The sequence below is a fragment of the Simochromis diagramma genome, unplaced genomic scaffold, assembly GCF_900408965.1.
Source record: "Simochromis diagramma unplaced genomic scaffold, fSimDia1.1 OVJJ01000599.1, whole genome shotgun sequence".
Lineage (NCBI taxonomy): Eukaryota > Metazoa > Chordata > Actinopteri > Cichliformes > Cichlidae > Simochromis > Simochromis diagramma.
Window position 1 is genome coordinate 30503 of NW_024387408.1, and position 19141 is coordinate 49643.

Sequence of the window (19141 nt, forward strand, 5' to 3'; positions counted from 1 at the left end):
GGTTCGGTTCGATACTTTGGTGTCACGGTTCGATATTTTTTTTCGATACGAAACAAAATGTTCATGCCTTTTTAACTTGTCATTTATTAAAATTATAAATATATATTTTAACTCAAAAGTACAGTTTTTAAATTTAATGTTGCTGAAACAACAAAGTAACAAAAAATCTATCTGATTGAGGAATCACTCATCTTTGGAAAAGAGAGTTTATTACAGAGAAATGGCTCTTTCCAAACTAAAAGCTATACTATACGCTTCTTCTGGGCTATATTCTCAGCAGCATATTAAACATATCAGGTCCCCATAAGGAGAATCCTGTGCTAACGGCTGTAAATGACTCGGGTAAAGTTTGTAGCATGCGTGCTTGTTGTTTTTGTCTGCTTCCACTTGTCTTTGCACTAGGATGATGTCGGCGTAAATGTGCAGTCATACTCGTTGTGTTCCCACTGGTGCTGTCAGCATTAATCTGAAATGACGTTAACGCCACAACACGGCAAATCTCCGTTAATGAGCTACCGCGGATCGCCCTGTGCGGTTTTCAGCGTTATTTTGTTATCGTTTACTCGGTTTTCCTAGGTCTTTTCACGTGTGTTATGAAGAAATGTTCTTTTTTTCGGTACCGGTACTAGTTTTATGTTGTTGTATTTATCCGCGACACCTTAAAGGCCGGTCCGTGAAAATATTGTCGGGCATAAACCGGTCCGTGGTGCAAAAAAGGTTGGGGACCGCTGGCCTAACGCACTAGTTCCCACCAATGTAATTGAGCATTGCGTGGTACATCCAACATACTGTTTTACTTTAGTCCATGACGTGCTTACCTTCAGGGTCATACGTCACATGAAAACCAAAATAGTTCCAAACGCCACATCTGAATGAGGGTGGGGGAGGTTCAGTTTGCCATGTTGCAAGGAGAGCTTAACTTCTGTCTTGCTAGCTTGCGCTGCGCTCAGTGAATCTGCGTTCCACTACTCCGCCTAGGCTGCACTGTCGAGCACAGATCCACTGAGCACTCAACACAGACAGCATCCTCAGAAGGAAAGTTGATAAAATAAATTAAAAATTTTGCATTGTTCGATACATATGCGTACCAAACCGAAAGCACTGTATCGAACGGTTCAATATCGATACGAATATCACTGCACCCCTAATAAATATATATATATATATATGTATATGTGTGTGTGCGTGTGTGTGTATATATATTAATATATATTAATATATATATATATATATATATATAAATACATGTGTATAACTTTATCTTTTTTTTTTCTTTTTTTTTTGTCTGGCAGAACTTTATCATGGTATAACTTTATCATTAACATGGCATTAAACTGTTTATTACAGCTACTGGTATCAGATTAACATTTTTATTACAGGTGCAGCCATAATCATTGTATACACACATTTGCATGTTGTGCTCATAAGAGTTGATGCTCAGTCTGTTGAAGGTGTCAAGCTTTGTGGAGCGTGATGTCTTCACAATCTATTGTGTAAGGTGACTTGGAGCAATGGAAGGTTAAAACAGCATTCACGCTTACAGACAAATATGATTTAAATGTAGGCCTTTGTAAGCGAAGGCCTTGAATTCATTTAGCTTCTACCTGCAGTTGAGCTTGCCTAGTAACAAGTGACAGAAGAAGAGTGAAGACAGTGTAAAGTCCCCAGGGGCTATTTGGAGAATGAGTTTAATTACCATGTATGGAAGAAAGTACTATAAAGAGGAACATCTCTGTCTATTTTAGCTATTTTTAAGTGATGATTTACTGTAACTGATGCATATTATGTACCTTTGTGACGCAGAAGGGGCTGAACCCTGACATGAATAAAAGTATTCTGAATTGAGTTGATCGGAGAAGATCTATGCTGATGTGTTGCAGTGTGCATCTTTCCACGCGGGTACTCAATAAATCATCATTTGACTGAACTCTTCTGGGCCAGAGTTGGTTTGTTCCTTGCCTCAATATTTCAAATCGGGACAGTTTTGGTGCCGTGAACCCGGATATTGAGGAAGGCGGTTTAGGAGATGTTGACTGAGAAATCAAGGCCAGAGGGTGGTCAGACGGATGAACACGATCCAGTGGTTTGACTGAGTGGATTGGGCCCTGGTATAAAAAGGTAGGCACATGCCTATTGAATCTTTCTAAAGTGTGCAGATTGGACAATAACATTCAAAGGCTACTCAGTCAGTCACTGATGAATGTCTGTTTTGATTTTTGAGGAACTATTGAAAAGAAAGTGAAAGGTTGAACTAAGGTTAATGAAACTGAAAGTAACAGTACTGATTTAAAAATTGCACGCTATTCTATGGTGACAGAGAAAGAAAATGAAAGTGTGCAAAAAATGTATCATCACAAATGTATCATTGCTGGTGGTGCTGATGAGATGGTGCTGGATATGCTGATCTAACTGTGCCGACTACTGCTGAAATTGCGGATGTGCATTTGACATATTGCTTTGATGAAAATATGCATAGCTGGACTGGCCATCGCGCATACCATTTGCCCGGTGGGCCGGTGGCGATTTTTTTGTTTTTATGGGCCGATCGATTTTTTTAAATTTTATTTTGGAAGGGTATAAATAATGAAAGGTGTTGGATTGGCCAATTGGTCATGATCGACTCTTGGCTGGACCAATTACAGCCGAGGAGGTCGGATGCACCCTCCCCCTTGTTTAGCAATCTTATAGACGAACTAAAGAAAATGGAGAACAAAAAAAGGAAAGGAGGTGCAGGAAAAATTAAGGACAAAAAGAAACAAGCCCTTCAGGCAGACGCTGCCAAATGTGTAAAAATAACGGAATTGTTTGGTGGTAGCTATGGCATAGCTTCCACAGATTTAGCAACATCAGCAAGTGGTGGAGGCCAGCAGGTGGATAAGGGAAAGGGGAGGCAAGAGGAGGAGAGACCTGAGGCGGCCGCCGGTCATAGTGGCAGAGGAACTGAACTTCAGGTAAGAAGTTATGACCTTCACAATGAACCCACCCGAGACTCTGGAGGATCATCAGGGGGGTCCTTTTGTCCCTCTGTGGGGGGTTACTCCCACTAGGTTTATATCTGGGACTCTCCACCATTTGAAAACTGAACTGAAGAAGCTTTTCGGATGAGAGGTGAAACGTCTTCAAGTAACTTAAAGAAGTCCAGACGCTTTTCTTTGCAAGCTCCTTTGACTACGATGACCTGGATGACTGAGAACCTTCACAGACATGACAGACAACAAATTTTGTGGAGAAGTCTGAAGAACTGAGCTTTAGACTTGACTGCATTTTTGTGCGCTGTGAGGAGTTAAACTGTGGTTATAATCCCAAAACGTAATACGTTTGAGGGGAAGAACTTTTGTGTAAAAACATTACTTGGCCAAGGAGATTTGTGGTGACGTTTCTGTCTAATTCGGAGACAGTTGCCTCATATATGCTTCTTTCTCTTTCTTACTAAGGTCACGTACGCAGCCACTGGGTGCAGTTTACTTCCCTTTTTTTGAACTGTTATTTCCTGAAAAGTATGAGAGCATCTATGTGTGAATATGTGGTTCTGTAAATATATTGTTGTAAACCTCGCTGAACTTGTGGGCTTTCAAATGCTGGCTTATGCATATTAGAACATAACAAATAAAGTTTGGATTTGTCTAAATAAATGGTGATTAACTGATTTATTTTCTGGGCTTATAGTGAGTGAATTGTGCAAACTGCAGAGGTTGTGGTCTAAAACCTGAGGCATTGAAGGCAAATATCTGTTTGAATAGCAAGTTTAACTCGGCAAAATTTCAGTAATAAATGCTGGTGTGTCTGTGAAGGTTCTCAGTCATCCAGGTCATCGTAGTCAAAGGAGCTTGGAAAGAAAAGCGTCTGGACTTCTTTAAGTTGCTTGAAGACGTTTCACCTCTCATCCAAGAAGCTTCTTCAGTTCTAAGGTCAAATGGTGGAGAGTCCCAGATATAAACCTAGTGGGAGTGACCCCCCACAGAGGGACAAAAGGACCCCCTGATGATCCTCTAATCGCCTGAGCCAAGGTGTGAAATTGGGTGTGGGATCCAATCAGCCAGAGTTTCGGGTGTGTTCATAGTGAAACCTGGCCCCACCTTGTCATGCGAATTCCTGAGATCAGATGGCCCAGGAAATGCTGGTGTGATTTATTTTTGATTTTGGTGTATAAGGCCAGAACTGATTGAATGGTTTTTCTTTGATGTGGAGGCTGCACTAATAGGGCATGGTCAAATTCCCCTTTTCAAGGAGAGGGGTATGTTTACTAATTTTCTATTGATTGTTAAAGTAACATACATAGCTGGTGTGATTTATTTTGAGCTTTTTGTCTACGGTGAGATAGTTAACATTTATTTTGAGATTTTTCTTTACTGTGAGTTGGCTGAGACGTATATTTACCCATTTCTCTCCTGCTGCATAGGCCACATCCGCCGTGGGGCCTACTTCCGTTTGATTGAGTGTTTTTTGCTTTTTGTTTTCTTGTGTGTGACTGCTTGTGCGCTGCTGTCGCTGGTTTTGTGAATTTATGAAATGCAGAAAAACATTTTAACAGTTTTTGTGGGTGCTTCACCAAGCGGGTGAAAGGAGAGGTGATTGCTGGAGCAGCTGGACTGCTTCTGTCAGTAAACGGGGAAGTGTCGTCGAGGAACTTTGCGGGTAGAGTCAATAGCAACCATTTTGTGAAGCGCAGGAAAACAAAATGGCAGACAATTCAAGTGCGACACCCAGTGGACAGAAGACGTATAAGCCACTAAAGGATCAAGTGGAACAATTAAAGAAAGCCATCCACATGGCTTGCCCATGAACCATAAAAGCAGCAGAGAAGGACTGTCGAGCTATGAAAGAATATGTGGAGAATTTGTGAGGCTCAACAAAACACTTTGGATGACAGAGAACCCTTACACATGGTTTTCAAAAATGAAGCTGAAAAGTCTGAAAAGAGACTCAAACAAATACATGAAGAAACACTGGGCCGTTGAGTGAACAGAAAAACCGAAACAGAGATGAAAACATTGAAAGAAAACCATGGAAAGTGTTGCAAATGGATGATCATGACCCAGGGGACAGTTTCTTGGATGAAAGAGGACCTGGAGAAAACTGAGCCTAAGAATAAAAAGGAGAAAAAGGAGGTGAGGGGAGATGCTGCCAGAACATAAACACCACAAATATATCCCTGTGTCACACAGATACCTAGTGCTCCGCCACCCCGATATCACCATGCCTATGATGACCTTTGAAGGTGGGGAAGTGAGAGGCCCAAATGGACAAACTGGCACAGTGATAGGGGGGATTGCAGACGTGCGATACGTCAGCATACCCATCACAACTCAGACAGAGAGGGCACTCCCGGAGGAGTTACAGCCCGACATTGGGTGAGGGACACAAGAAGGCCCAGCTGCAGCTGGAAGCTCAACCTCGCCTCCCCATGGCCCTGAGTTCACAGAGGTGAATCGAGAACGAGCTCAAACTGAGAGCCGCCACTGCTTAGAATCAGGTGGGAGGCGGGAAGTGTCACACTATGACACTCCACTCACACCTGGAACAGAGGAGATGACATCACCGGGGGACGAGATCAAAAGGACAGCGTTTCTCGACCTGTCAACCCCGAGGAGAGAGAGCCATCTCCAGCCATCCAAGGCAAAAAGTGCAAAAACGGACCAATAGGAGAAGTGCATGGGAAAATGCACGAGAATCGAGATGCTCTGTTGGCAATAAGACGGACAATAACAGCAGTAAAGCAGAGAGCCCTGGAGGAAATGAGGGACGAAGAGGACCGAGAGAAGGAGACTTCATCAGATGAAGGAACAGACAATGCTGAAGGCGCTAAAGCAGAACTTGGGTCAGACTCAGACACAATGCCCTTGCGCTCAGGAAAATCAGTGAACAGAGATTCAAGGTAAATGGTAAATGGCCTGTATTTGTATAGCGCTTTTCTAGTCCCTAAGGACCCCAAAGCGCTTTACACAACCAGTCATCCACCCATTCACACACACTCACACACTGGTGATGGCAAGCTGCATTGTAGCCACAGCACTGACAGAGGCGAGGCTGCCAGACACTGGCGCCACCGGGCCCTCTTACCACCACCAGTAGGCAACAGGTGAAGTGTCTTGCCCAAGGACACAACGACCAAGACTGTCCAAGCCGGGGCTCAAACCGGCAACCTTCCGATTACAAGGCGAACTCCCAACTCTTGAGCCACGATCGCCCCTTTCCTTGAAGGAAAGGAAAGCAGCCACGTGGGCAAAAACAGCGGCAGTCAGTATTCCAGAACTTAAGAGAGCCTAAAATCAGGGAGACCAGAAGGAAGGAAGTGAACTTCAAGGGCAGCCCAGATGACCCAGAATTGTCTATGCCTCTGATAGTGGGCCCAAAACATGAGCCAGTCTATCGAGCGTACAAGGTCAGAGATTTGGAAGCGCTGGTTAAACAGCTTCCACCCATAACAGAGAGAGGAGCAGGGAGAAGAACTGACCGTAGGAGACTTTAGCAGGGGTGTCAAACTCAAATACACAGTGGGCCAAAATTCAAAACTGAAACAAAGTCGCGGGCTAACGTTAATATTTATTGAAATATATTTATTCCTCCAGATAAAAGAATGAATCTTTTCTAATGGACTCAAACACGTTTTGCTGAAAAACTGAATATGGAACAAGCAAAGCTTAATACTAAACAATATATATATATTAGCTGTATAATACCAGTAGGCCAGCTCTAATAGTAATTTGGTATGGCTTCGCGGGCCAAATGTAATTAGGCTGCGGGCCAAATTTGGCCCACGGGCCAGAGTTTGACACCTATACTTTAGGGCAATCGGGGGCAGATGTATGCTAGGCGGCGGTTTAGCAGACGTGGAGGAAATCGCTAAAACTAGCAAGTACCCGAATGATGTTCCATATTCCAGCGTGGAAAACAAACTAGCTGACGCAGTTCGTGAAAAATATCTGACCCCAAACTTGGGTTCCATACCAAAGATAAACTGGGACCCTAAATACACACCGAGGGAATTTTTAGAAAGAACTAAAGAACAATGGATGTCAGAAAGAGACATACACTCAGGCCAGGAAGGAGAGCACAGGGCGTGGTTTCGCACAGCGGTGCTTCCTGAGAGAGTGACAACTGATTTAGAGAAAAACCCTGATTTTCCAGTTGCAGACTCTACTCAATGGGAGAGACACGTGGTGCACCGACTGCAGCTGGAGCAGGACGAGGCGAACAAACAGAAAAGGGAAATAGAGGAGGCACGGGCACAGCTATTGAAACTCCAGCTGAATGAAGCAAGAGAAAAAGGAAGTCAGAGAAGCAAACAAAACAATGATGGTGGCAAGGCCCCAAGCTGATCCTGCACCTGAATGGGCAGATCTTGATCCAAACCTGTATCCTGATGACCGCTGGGCCGCCAATGCCCCAAGGCAGAGATGATCGGAAGGGAATTGGGGGACCGCTCAACCGCAGAGAGGGCGTGGTGGATACGGAAAGGGAGGACCAAGGGCTCGTGGTTCGGGGAATCCCAGAAAACCATCTTGGAATAGCTGTTTGAGATGCGGAGCTCAAGGACACTGGGCTCGGGAATGTCCTGAACCGGCCCAAAGCCTGGAACAGCGAGACTACCAACCCCAGGCACGTGAAGCTCCCAGAGGCAGAGGTGCCTACAGAGGAGGACACCAAGCTCCCAACCCAAGCCCAGCGCCAGTTGCCCAATATCCAGTGGCGGATTGGGGCTGGGAGGAGCGGTACTGATGGGACCCACAGAGACCAGGCAGCATGGAGATGGCAGATCCCATGTTGTCTATGACCGTGGAAGGTGCAGAATTTACCTTCCTAGTGGACACTGGGGCAACTTACTCAACCCTGAGATCTACACCAAACAGTGAAACACTCTCCAACCACACGGTGAGTGGGGTGGGTTTCTCTGGGGTTCCAATGACTCTGCCATTTACAGATCCAGCTCTGACCAAGCTGGGCAAACAGACTTTGAAACACAGATATGTGGTATCCCCACAAGTGCCAGTAAATCTGATGGGCAGGGATCTGCTCGTGAAACTGGGAGCCACTATCATGTGTTCTGCAGATGGACTATGTCATGATCCTGAGTCCGTGACTCAGGGATTTTGTGTTTGGTGTATTTATTGGTTTTTCATTATTATTTGTGGGCTGTTTTGGGATGGTTTGCGTTTTGGGATTTTAGATACTGGGTTTCTGGGTTTGTGCTCCCTCTGTTGGTCCCTGGTGTTAGTGTTCCCCTGTCTCGTCAGGTTAATCAGCTCCAGTCGCGCTATAGAGAGGCGGCTACAGCGTCTGGTGACCGGTCTCCCATGGCTTCTGGGCTCGCTATGTCCGTGGGAGCAGGAATTTCTCCTTTTGGATCTTGGACTTCATCCCCCTTTCTGCATTCACTTTCGAGCAGCCAGATGTGGTGAGTGAGCGAGATACTTTGGCTTCCCCAGATTCTGGGACTTTGTTTTCTGGGGCTATTCAGAGCGGGATGAGAGACAGTATGTGTAGCTTACCTACCTTTGTGGTAGCGGACCCTTCCCTTTTTTTTCTTTTTTTTTTGCCTGTCCCGTTTGGCTCTTTTGCATCAGAATTATTGTCTAAAGGCAAAGAAAGATGCCCAACGGATTTACTTTACCAAATTGACCATCCCAGCCTTGCCATAATGGTCTATTTGATTCACCTTTTATTGTTTATTTTATTTTCACTTGCTGAATACGGGACAGACTTGACTGGGGGGAAAGAAGGGGAGAAAGAAAGAGGGAAAGAGAAACAGCTGAGAAGAGGGACGGGGGAGAAGGGCAAAAGACAAAAACCAACAGAATGGGCAGAAAAAAAAAGAAAAAAAGAAAATGCATATATTGATCACCTGGATCACCTGCTGAGAAAGAAAAAGGAAAACAAGCAGAAGAGAACAAGAGTAATAGAATAAACAACATCACAATGATATATGGGAATACGACAGTAAATACTAAATATTAAACATTATTGTGCAGCACATAAGATCAACAGAACACAGTGTGCTTTGAGGTAGGAGCCAAAAAGGGTGTAGTTTGTGGGTGTGATCACCCGTGTGTACACCTGTGAGCATGGACGCGCTTGTCTTTTTAAAAGGTTCCTTCATGTAATGATCTGCTAGAGGGTGTGGGGGGGCCACAGCCCCGTCCTCCAGGGCATGAAGCAGGTATGGAGGAGATCAAAACTCCAGACATCCAGAGGCCCCCAGAACACAAGAGACCAAGGAAGACCCACAGAGGGGCAGCTGCGCCACTGTCCCAGTAAGAGCTGAGGAGAGTCCCAGATGAGGGCTCACTCAGCAGCCGCGGAGCAGAAGCCAGGGGGGGTTGCAGTGACGCGCCCGTGAGCTCCGCCGGCAGCCAGCTGTGCCTGAGTGACCGAGCCCCAGGCCGAGAGGCCAGGGGCACCCCACCTCCGAATTATTTTCATGTCAACATCATTACAATCAGTAGATGTTTTATATTTACACATGTTTACAATGTTAGTTAATTCTTTTTCCTTCACTGCTGTGAGAAACATTGAGTTTAGGGTTCCTATCAATCAGGCATTCACCAGCAGTCTACTGATGGCAGTGACTCAGGAATTTGTTCTGCCAGATTTGAGACAATATTTAAAAAATAATGATTAAAGCTGTTGACCACATAAGCAGTGTTTTCCATAATATTGTCATTGTCAATAAATTATGGAGGATAACTTTGTTGTCCAGAATTATTTATAATGATACCGTTTAAAACATCCCATATTCCCTTCATATTATGTTTATTGTTGATCAGTGTTTTACTATAATATTCCTTTCTACATACATGTATAATATTGGTCAACTTATTTTTGTATTTTTTATTTATTTTCAGCATCTTTTGTTCTTCCTCTTCAGTCCTTTAAAGATGGAAGCTCCCATTATTACAGGATCCACATGTTGTTTTTCTGTCTTTTTCCACTCAAAGCTTCACAGTGAATATCAGTATATTGTGTTTCTCTGAAGCTCAGTTCACAACCAGCTCCTCTGCATTTCCAACAAGTCTGAGCTCATTAAAATGAATCCAAATATTTGATTTCTATGATCTATGGGAATATAAAAGTAAATACTAAATATTAAATATTATTGTGCAGCACGTAAGATTGACAACACACAGTGTGCTTTGAGGTAGGAGCCAAAAAGGGTGTAGTTTGTGTGTGTGAGCATCCGTGTGTACACCTGTGAGCATGGACGCGCTTGTATTTAAAAGGTTCCTTCATGTAATGATCTGCTGGAGGGTGTGGGGAGCCACAGCCCCGTCCTCCAGGGCATTGTAACGTCGGGTTGCATTTAGTGGTTGAGAGGAGGCTGCAAAACACTTAGCAGGGTAGCCAAAAGAATAGACACTCACACTGGCATTGGGAATTCTGCAGTGTGTTCTTTAATATACCTTCTCTTCATCAACCATATAAGCTCAGTTGAACGGCTGCAGCTTAACAAACATAGTGCAGTGTTCGTACAACCCATAACGTTGCGAACAAAGGTGTCCCTCCTCATGCACTAGCATGCAAGCACATGTCCACACAATCATAGATAGAACAGTGGCGCATACGGATGACAACATTAACCCTCGACTTGGGTTGTCTTAGAGAGACACCACACCATTGTGACTGTTACAGCATGAAGCAGGTACCATCTTTGGTGGGGGTTTACGACACCAACTGTCTGCCATCTGTAATCCAGTTTTTGAGATCCCTTCCCAGATGCCTTAACGCTTCACATCCTGGGCCATCTGACCTCAGGAAATCACATGATAAGGTGGGGCCAGGTTTCACAATGAGCTCACCCAAAATCCTTGCTGATTGTGACCCACACCCAATTTCACACCTTGGCTCAGGTGATTAGAGGATCATCAGGGGGTCCTTTTGTCCCTCTGTGGGGGGTCACTCCCACTAGGTTTATATCTGGGACTCTCCACCATTTGACCTTAGAACTGAAGAAGCTTCTCGGATGAGAGGTGAAACGTCTTCAAGCAACTTAAAGAAGTCCAGACGCTTTTCTTTGCAAGCTCCTTAGACTACAAAGTGTATCAAATATTAAAGACATTCAGCATCTCTCATGTTTCTGTCATTCTATAAAAACAGCTGCTTTTAAAAACTAATCAATCAAAGAAACATGAACTTCCATATTGATCAGATCAATACGTACAGCTCTGATGTCACTAACATGTCCTCGGACTCTTAATTGATGGTGAGAAGATGAACTGCACAATGTCAGGTTAATGAGCATAGATGACATGAAGTGTTTTTAAATCTGCTTTTTCTAATTGTTCAGGGTCCTGCTTACATTTTACAATAGAATAGCTCTTTATTAGCTCTTCATTGATTGTTATTGTACATGAAACAAGGAAGCTGTGTTTCTCATTTGATGTTAGCTTCATGTTAATCAGGATCATTTTCTAAAGAGCTGATATTTGGACCATTTACTGCACTGGGTGCACATTCTGTCTTCATTTCTCTGTATGTGCTGTGTCTGTCTTTTCATATTACTCAATACTGACACAAATAGTGAACAGCAGCAGATCTACTCTTCATCTGTTTGTAAGCCCAGTGAAAGATATGAAGCAGAAATGGTGTCATTAGGAGAAGAAGAGAAGAACAAGTCCGGCGAGGAGGCAGCAGCTCTTAAAGATGAAACAGCAGCTCAGCCCTGAGCTCAGAGAGCTGCACATGAAAAAGCTCCTCAAGCAGATCCTGTCAGAGGTTTGTCATCAACAGGAGGAACTGTTCATATCATAGGATGAAGGATGCTGTCAGCTGGATGAAGAAGGTTATTTAATGGCAAACGTTCACATTGAAGTCAAATTGTTGTCGTGTTGAACAGATTCATGTACTGATCGTCTCCAGAATGTTAGAAGAGCTTCAATGAATCATTAGAAACAACTTACAGCTGCACAGTTGTGTCAAACCAATCTTTGTGTCATTGTGGGATTGTTGTGTTTCTACATGTGACACACGTCTAAAACATGCACACAATTTGAACACTTACAGAAAACAGGGACTCATTTGTTACAGATGCTGAGAGCCATTTACTGGTAGTCCTGTGTCTATATATATGTACCATTAGATGTTATTGGAATGAAATGATTGTCAGCTTTGATAGTTTCATGTATGTTTAGCATTTGTGGACGGCTGTTTGATCCTCTACAAGTGCATGAAGTGAGCAGCCAAGGAGCCGCTGATGTTTTGGATTCAACAGCATTTGAAAGGTTGACGCAGACACATTTGCACATAGAAAGTTGAATCTGTCATATGCCACAGTGAACTCACTGTTCAGTGTTTTTCAGGAAGCTTCTTAACTGCCTCTGCTGCCAAACGAGCAGCTGATGTCCTTGAGAAGAAACTGAAGAAGTCTTCAACAACAAGTACAGGAAGTGGACTTTCAAATACTAGATTCACTTTACTCACACAAGAAATGACTCAACTAGCTGTGTTTGATTGACTCCTTTGACTATGAAAGGTCAGTGTGTGTCTGTACACAGACTGTTGTGTTGTACTGTGATTCAGTTGTCTGCTGAATGTCTTCAAATGTCTGCATCTCAGCTGTGATGAGGCTGGGGGTCATGGGAGGCCACCATAGCAGTCTCATCAAAATGACATCATCATAAATGCTACTGGACTGTCTGATGGGCTGACGGTGAAAAAGCCGTCGGGAAGGAAACAAGACATTTCAGAGGCTGCAGCAGATTTCTTTGATTCGGGGCCTTTTTCAGCTTTATTGGACAGAGCAGTGAAGATAAGTGACAGCAAAGCAGAGAGAAAGGGGGCGTGGCCCGGGTCAGAATCAAACCAGGCCAGCTGCTCTCCACCTCGTGGCACATGGTCACCTGCTCATCCTAGTGAGCTCCACCAGCAGCCCTTACACACAGTTTACACTGTCAAACACTGTGTGTGGACCTCAGCTAACAACAGGCTACATTTAAGTCTGGACTACATGCTTTTATGTTGAGGAGATTTTTCACTGTTTTTATTCCATCAGCAGCTCAATATCATGAGCAGCTTTGACATAAAGACATCAAACTCAAGCTGACTTTAAACTGGATCTACTTTTAATACAGGGGCTCAAAAACAACAACATCTTTATTATATATCAGGACAGAAAGTCATTTCATCTAAAATGGAAACAGCTTTATTTGGAATAACCAGCACTATCAACTGGTTTGGGATCTCCACCAGTTTCATGTCTTTACAGCTTCTCCAACAAAGTTCCTGTAAAATCAGCATGTTTGTCTTTATTGGTTTGATAGTTTGTAGTTGTGGTTGCTCGTTTTCCTTTTGTTTTGCTTTGTTCATTTGTCTCTTTTAATTCTATGTTGTTGTACTTTTTCAACATGTTCAAAATAAAGATTCAATCAATCAATCAATAGTGATCGATTATTCAGTCCCAATCTGCTGTCATCTAAAGAACAAAATGATGTTTCTATGAGTCAAAAAGCTCCAGATGTTGTCGGCTTCACAAAGAAAACAAAGATTAGGAACTTAAACACAAAGTGTTTGGAGCCAAAATGTTACCAAGCTGTTCTTTTTGAAATGGCAGAGGTAAAGTGGTCTCCCTCATGCATCAGTAGCACAAAGAACTTTGCCTACTTGTGTCTTGCTTTTTGCTGTGTAGTAAATTGTCTTGAACATTCCAACGAATGGGTTTATGCTACAAACCCATCAGAAAGGTACAGTGGTGTCTAACAGCACACTGTGGAAGGCAAACATGTTATTGTTTGATGAAAATTCATGAATCCTTTGTAGATTTTAGCTTTTGGAGCCTTTCTTTTCTCTTCAGGTGTACAGATGCTGAGGAGGCAGGTGAAACAAGTGGAGCTGTTGTGATGCTGGCAGAGGGTGTGTCTTAGTAACTCTGTGAGGCAGAACTGGATCCAACATTGTGGATGTGTTGATGTTGGAGCCATTAAGATTCTCTTGCCACACTGTGGGATTTCCCATTGATTCACTGTGGGGGCATTTTGGAGTCTGTCAATGAAACGCTTCATATTTGTGTTTGACACCAGTTTATAGAAACAGAGAAATGTGTCATGCTTTTGTTCGGCCTCCACAAATACACACATTTGTTCATTGGTTGAACTTTTTGTAAGGAGACACATTGAAAACCATGTTAATAAGATCTTGTTGTTTCCTGTGGATCCGACACAGAGAGTGGACTTCAGACAGAAACTGTGGAAGAGATTTTAGAGGCCGTGTGTGGCAACAGGAAGTTTCTGTATGTTTGCTGATCTTACATGTGGAAAACAACACGTGATGTTTGTGAAGTTCTACAATGATCATTGTTCTAACAGCATTTTGAGTGGGAACAGTTCAAACTGGGAGTAGTGGGAGTTATTTACTGATTGAAACAAGCTGAATGTTTCTGTGACGATGAAGATCAGCAGCTCAGCTGATCAATGAACTGACATCTATCAGTCGTTTCATGAGATGAAGTCATCAGCAGACATTTGTTCTGACTGTGTGATGAATGTCAGAACGTCAGGGCTCTGCTTCAGTCACTGCTTGATGATCATTGGCTCATTGTTGAATCCAGGGGCCCAGTCTGACCTCTGACCCTTTGCTGCAGGTCTTCTGTGTTATCTCCACTTTCATGTCTGATCTTCTGCTGTATCGTTCAAAATAAACATCTGGATCATTTCCAACACTTCAGCAGATCTTTAGTTTGGGCAGTGCAGCACAAAATAACACATATTGTACTATACTGCCCACTTCCTGATCTTATTGGATCTGTGTGTGAGGTTGGTGAAGGAAACGCATGTTTACTGAGTGAATCGCTGCCATTAGGAACTAGTTTTTATATCACAGCCTGGAAATCACACAGGACCATTTCTGCAAGTGAAAAGTCGTCATTGGAGGAAAATAATAGTATAGTTTGTGCGACTGTTGTTTGTAAATGAAGAATTGTCCCAACTACATGTGCTGCTGACCTTTGACCTTTTCTTTAGGTGCACAGAGGAGTCTGTGGAAACATCCAGAACTGAGGCAGTGCCACAGATGCTATGTCTTCAAATAAAGTGGTGTATTTTCCATGTTTTCTATGGATCACATCCAGTATCCTGATCTAACGAGCCCCCTTTGTGTGGATTTTAGAGCCTCTGACTTTTGCTGCGTCTCATTTCAAGCACAAGAGCAAGAAGTGGATGAAGAAACGGGGCGAGTGGGGTCAGTGTGGTGCATGTCAGCTGTGCTCACACATGCTTTCACAAAGAACATGTGTGTTCATCGGCAGCATTAAGGTGCACTTTAGTCTTCATAATAATAAAGTATTCTGACTTTATTCTTCTGAATCCTCACAGTCATGTTGCAGCTCTGCTTTGCTTTAAGAAAATGTTCTACCAGGATGTTACTTTCCTAAACGTGTTCTCCAAATGTTCCAAAGACTTTGTTCTAAGTCGTTCTACATGATGAAACATCCACACTAAGTTTAAGAAGGACACACAAACACCATCTGTCCTTTCATCATGTGTACAAACGTGTTCAGATGTCAAATGTACCGTGAATGGATGCAAATGTGGATCGTTCCAATAACATGAGACAGTTTTGTGAGTGGATTACAGTTCATTTAAGTTCATTTAAACCTATAAGAACATGTTATTCAAACCAACTTTATCCAACAGGAAGAAGCATCAGGGGAACAGGAAACATTCAAACATGTTTACTGTGTGGGAGTATAATATTATTTTATGCCATGTTATGCCCCTAATTAAAGATTGTGAATTATTATGTAGTTTTAGTTTGCATTATTCTCCTGAATTAGAAGAAGCTGATAACTATTGCATTTGTTAAACTGGTTTGCATTACATTAGACTGCTGATTTATTGTGAATGAATGATATTGTTTTATGATGCATTATACTGCTGAGTTATAAGAAATACTGTTTGCAGAAAGTCATCGCCTTATTTGTCTGATTAGAAGAGAACATGCTGGAGTTTTCTGCCCCATCTCAGCAGGAGCAGATAAACGGGGAGCCAAGGTCGTAGCTTAGGCGCTGTGTGAGAGAAAGCATGTGAATGTTTAGGCTTTTATGATAAGGTGGGGGCACCAGAGGCTATAAGAGTTTGATCAATGCTCCACCATTTTGAGATCTGATGATGTCTGTCTGTGTACGGTGTCCATCTCCCACGCGTGTGATCATTAAAATCATCGTTTGACTCAATCCGGCCGGACCAGTGTTGTTATTTTGGTTTTCCTCTTGTATCCATCCCCAATATTTTGAATCCGTAACAACTGTAAGAACTGCACAAAGGAAGGAAAACACAATCCTACACACAAGCACTTTAAAATGGACATTTAGCTTTTCAAACATCAGGGAGCTGCAATAACAACACTGAGCCCATTCTGATCAGACTGAAAGATTTATAGAGATTTATCCATGTGCTGGAAAAGGTTTGATATCAACATATATGCAGATTAGTAGGAGCATTTTCTTCATATTGATGTAGAGTTCAGTACTAGGAATATGTAGAATTAACATCTGTGCACATGACGAGTGATGAAAATTCAAAGTCAGGCTTTCAAAGGACGTCAGAATCGGTGTTTCTATCTGTGACTGTCCCAGAGGAACCTGCCTGAGGATTATTAAAGATCTGTCTATCTAGAAAGACTTGCATTGATTCACAGTGTACAATTCTTTCTGATCTGTTAACATCTTCCTCAAAATCCTGTTTCTGCTGCATCAGAAGGGCTCAAACCTCCTGTTTCTACTGGACCATAAATTCTACTTTATGATTATCTTCAAAGATAAAAACGTGAGTTTATTTGTGAACTCTGTGAAATGCGTCTGATGTTTAGTTTGAACCAATCCTGTGTCAGCTGCAGCCACATCATTGCATACAAATGGCTGTGTTCCTGTTTAGACCTGCTGGCTGTCAATGGGCTTCCTTCCATTTCAGACTGCTGGTGGTCGGCTGTGATCTAAACTCAACATGGCTCCTGTGTTAGAAGAGACGATGATTTTAAATTTGCACATTGAATAGTTTCTTTCCAACACTATGGAGCTACCAGCCCAGTATATGTAGCCACAGTAGATGGAGTTTTCAAGCTGACTGACAAACATCAGGACTCATGTGATCCCTACATGTGGACCTTTCACAGATGGATCCAAGTGCAAATTCAACTCTGCATTACATTTGACTTCAACTGTTACACACTTTCATTTTCTAGCTGTGTCACTTCCTGCTTTTTGGATCAGATAGTTTATCCATGTCCACAAATGTCTGGCTGCATATTTTTATCATCTATATTTTCCAGTTTTCATACAGCCGATATTTCATGTGAACTCCAACCTGCCAGCTGCCATCACGTTTTCAGGGTTCATTCAGTGTTGAAATGTAAGACAAACAGCAGCACATGTTGGCTAAATGTTTGCAGTCATTTTTAAATGAAGCTGATACTACATCAGACATTTTCCACATTTATTGTCTTTGAACAGAGAATAATAAAGCCATCAAACATATACAGACTTGTGCAAATACAAACTTCTGTAGTGCATTTGATAACGTCGGAGGTAAGTGACGGAAGTGACGGACAAGGTAAGCGACTCATGTTGTAACTGACGTCAGACGCCGGAGATTTTGGTGGAAAATTAAAGCAAATGGTAGTTTAGATTTGAACAAATTCCTTTAAGCTTCAGTATTACCAAATACACTTATCAATTGTCTTATAACTAACAACATTTGTCTAAATAATCTCCAACACCCTGGAGAACAACGGGGAGAGTTTAGAGACTCTCCAAGATTATATTGATCAGTGCTTTCAGGATCTCGTGATGAAGAAGACCCAGTGTGCAGCTTCCCCGGCCAAACTTGAGACGCCGTCGTCGAAAAGACAACGCCTGGCATATTCCCCCGGCACAACATCGCCAGCCGGCAAAGATATTGTCGACATACTGGAGTCAATCGACAAGCGATTGTCCAGTTTTGACGCAAGGCTGTCCTTGGTGGAGATTCTTCACCGAGAATTTAAATGCTTGCGAGAATCCCTGGAGTTCAGCCAGCAGCAGGTGGAAAAGCTTGCTGCTGAAAATGCCACGCTAAGGGAGTCGGTGAAATGTCTCACAGAAAATGTTACCCAGCTCAATAGAGAAAATAAAAAAATAAAAGAAACAGTTATTGATCTACAAGCTCGTAGCATGCGTGATAATCTGGTATTTTCTGGTATTCCAGAAGCCGCTGGAGAGGACGCGGAGACCACGGTAAAAAGCTTCATCAAAACCCACCTGAAGCTGCCGGAGGACACTGTGAAGAACATCGTCTTCGATCGGGTACATCGCCTCGGCCCCATTCGGGCTACGGCCGGGAGACCACGTCCTATCGTGGCCAAATTCGGCCACTTCAAACAAAGCAACATGTGAAAAGCCGCGGCAGGGAATTAAAAGGAACGGACTTCAGTGTGAACGACCAGTTCCCCAAAGAGATCTTGGAACGACGCAGGGTCCTCTTCCCAATCCGACGCGGCTTCATCCAGCAGGGCTCCCGCGCTGTCATCGCTGTGGACCGGCTGTACGTGGACGGACAGCTCCACCGCGACCCCAACATCACTCCGTGGCTGTATTAACCTCACACCAGATAAGAATCAGCTACACCATTTCCCTATCCACTCACACTAACTTGCATTAACATCTGTTTATCTTACCAGCATCAAATCGCATCTTAAAGTGTGATTTCATAGCAGAATTAACACCGTCACTCTCCGTCAGTGATTTAATTGGAATGTTTACGTTTTGTTTCTGTTTTTTTTTCTTCTCGTTTTTTTTTTTTTTCTCCCCTCCTCTCTTTTCCCCCTCTTGGTTTTATGCTGCTCACCCCTGTCCTTGGTTTCTTTCTTTATTCCTTTCACTGCCTCGATCACCTGCTTCGACACTCATCCACAAACATCCTTTATTTTGACACATACGCACCATGCGCTCAACGGCAGCACATTTACATCAGTCAGACAGCGCACACAGTCGTTTAGGATACACACACACTTAAGCCAAGCCTACTCATATTAGTAACTATGCATACACAAAGTCAGACTCAGGGATCATCTCGCCACACATTTTTTCTCTCTCTCCTTCTCCTGATTTATGAACAAGTGACGTATTCTCTCCACCTGTCTAAGCGATGCACACAGCATACATCCCTAGTTATACACAAAC

General features: G+C 43.1%; 1 long non-coding RNA gene across 1 annotated transcript; it reads right to left on the minus strand.

Moving 5' to 3' along the window:
• Positions 1-9868: 9868 nt before the first annotated feature.
• Positions 9869-17687, minus strand: LOC120720799. Its single transcript, XR_005693043.1, has 3 exons — positions 17677-17687; positions 10783-10788; positions 9869-10053 (listed from the first exon to the last, which is right to left on the minus strand). It is a non-coding gene; the product is annotated as an uncharacterized LOC120720799 (long non-coding RNA).
• Between the last annotated feature and the right edge of the window lie 1454 nt (positions 17688-19141).